Source organism: Megachile rotundata, unplaced genomic scaffold, assembly GCF_050947335.1.
Source record: "Megachile rotundata isolate GNS110a unplaced genomic scaffold, iyMegRotu1 scaffold0132, whole genome shotgun sequence".
NCBI classification, from domain to species: domain Eukaryota; kingdom Metazoa; phylum Arthropoda; class Insecta; order Hymenoptera; family Megachilidae; genus Megachile; species Megachile rotundata.
Genome location: NW_027473429.1, coordinates 237,501 through 240,000, shown reverse-complemented (window position 1 = coordinate 240,000; position 2,500 = coordinate 237,501). Strand labels below are relative to the sequence as shown.

At 48.0% G+C, this 2,500-nt stretch overlaps 1 pseudogene; it reads left to right on the top strand.

Annotated features, from left to right (window-relative positions):
• The first annotated feature begins 1,676 nt into the window (after positions 1-1,676).
• Positions 1,677-2,500, top strand: part of LOC143266285 (large subunit ribosomal RNA) — a 4,632-nt pseudogene continuing 3,808 nt past the window's right edge.

The window sequence follows — 2,500 nt, the reverse complement described above, 5'->3', positions numbered from 1 at the left end:
CGGGATCCGATGGTCGAACGCGAGAGAGAGAACAACTTGCGAAATTGGCGAAAACGTACGAGCGATGGTTGGACATTTCGTCGGCGTTTGACGCGGAGAATGTTAAATGGAACGTTCGTGTCTCGCCCTCTCTTTGCTAGTGTTCATTTTTTTCACAGGCGACAGAAGAACATTTTCGTATATCTCGCAATTCTTAGTTTTTAGGATCTTCTCGGCGGAATGCGCTTATCTCGGCTTGCGTGAGTCGTGGTTTCTAGTTAAACCCCTAAAAGAGACCATATACGACCGCCCGTGAAAGAGCGCTCCCGAGTCGAAAACACCTAACTACAGAAGGATATTTAGACGAGAGAGAAAATGATTCTTCGCCCTGCGAGAGAATTGTTAGACACCAATTTGAAGGAAGCAAGCCGAGAGTAGAGCGTGTTTACGGCGTTTCTCCGCGCTCCCGACGTTGTCTGAAATGATTGTCGAATTTTTTTTTCGACGGTGCGAAAGTTTATACAACGAGGAGAAAAGTTAAAAATAAACGTGCGACGGAAGCTCTTTCACGGTTAAATTATTACGAGATCGTAGCTTCGCCACGTTTTTTTAACATTTACAAGCGCAGATCGCTTCGTTGTCGTTGATTAGAAGCGGAAGACCGCGCGATCCCAATACGGGTTCCGGTCGTCCAGTCCTCGAAGTGCATAATTGTGCCGGACGGACGTTGAAAAACCCGGACCGATCGAACGATAAACGCTTATTTGGTGATCGTCTTGCGAGAGTCTCCCTTCATTGTTGTTCGTGTGTTAAATTTCTTTTATCGAACAACGGTCGAACGCAAATGAACAATGACATTTACACCGAAGATCGATCTCGAAACGCTTTTGTTCCTCCTTTTGTGCGCTCGTGGTTTCATCGAACGATATATACACGACGAAGGTGTACCACGCACGTTAAAAATGGGATTTTTTTTTCCTTTAACCCTTTATTCTCTGGACCATGATAAGTCACCGATGGTTTACATGGCTGTCTCTGGCATTCTCGCCCTTTTCTTGGGATTTTGCGTCGGAACGCGACAGCAAAAGAAAAAACGTATCGGACGATGCGTCTTTACGGTTTATCGACCGTCGAGTGTATATTCGAACGTAAATATGTTGTAACGGTATATGTATCCTTTAGGGGACAAAAGAAACATGAAACGATCGTGTGCGAGAGCGCGCCGAGGGTAAGAAGAAAAGGTCCGACCTTTATCTCCTCGTTGTCGTAGTCTCTCCTCGTCGTTTGTTTTAACGCGCCCTGGATAGATAAAAAGATATATCCGATTATAATATATACATATATACTCCGACGCGAGTCGAGAACAACCGGACGTCGTCGTCGTCGTTTTTTTTTTTGTCGTTGTCCCGCCTGCCCGAATATGCGGCGTTTTAAGTGCCTTTTTTCTTTTGTCGAACAAAAGAGAGAGGAGACACCGAGCTTTCATTTTGGCTCGTACGTACCTTCGAGTAGTCGACGATATTGTGTTGATCCGAAAAGAGAAAAATAGTTGGTTATCGAACGATACAAGGAAAAAATCGAACGACATAATCCCTGTGCGTCGTTGGTATTAATATACCTTTCGTATTACGTGTCGAAACCCCGAAAAGAGCGTACAGTTTGTGGTATAACTTTGAAAAGAAATAATAAAATTTCGACGACCTCAGAGCAGGCGAGATTACCCGCTGAATTTAAGCATATTAATAAGCGGAGGAAAAGAAACTAACAAGGATTTCCTTAGTAGCGGCGAGCGAACAGGAATGAGCCCAGCACTGAATCCCGCGGTTAACGCCGCTGGGAAATGTAGTGTTCAGGAGGATCCGTTTATCCCGAGACATCGAATCGCGTCCAAGTCCATCTTGAATGGGGCCACTTACCCATAGAGGGTGCCAGGCCCGTAGCGACCGGTACGCGTCTCGGGTGGATCTCTCCTTAGAGTCGGGTTGCTTGAGAGTGCAGCCCTAAGTGGGTGGTAAACTCCATCTAAGGCTAAATATGACCACGAGACCGATAGCGAACAAGTACCGTGAGGGAAAGTTGAAAAGAACTTTGAAGAGAGAGTTCAAGAGTACGTGAAACCGTTCAGGGGTAAACCCGAGAAACCCAAAAGATCGAATGGGGAGATTCATCGTCAACGAAGCTGGCTCCCGTGTTGGTGCGATAGTGCCCCGGATGGTCCCGTTACGGCGGGTTTCCCATCGGCGTGGGCACACCACCCGCGGCGAATGTTCCGGCTATGTAGTCGTGCACTTCTCCCCTAGTAGAACGTCGCGACCCGTTGCGTGTCGGTCTAAGGCCCGAGGCGAAGACTGTCCGTCGCTTTTAGCGTACGATGACAGCCCCTTGGATGCCCGGCCGACTGCGCGACGGTACTCAGACGGTATCGGGCCGCAAAATTCTCGAACGCACTGCGTCCAGGACCGCCGCAAGCTCGTTCCAGTCTAGATACCGGATGTACGGACTTAGCGCCGTAACCGGGCCT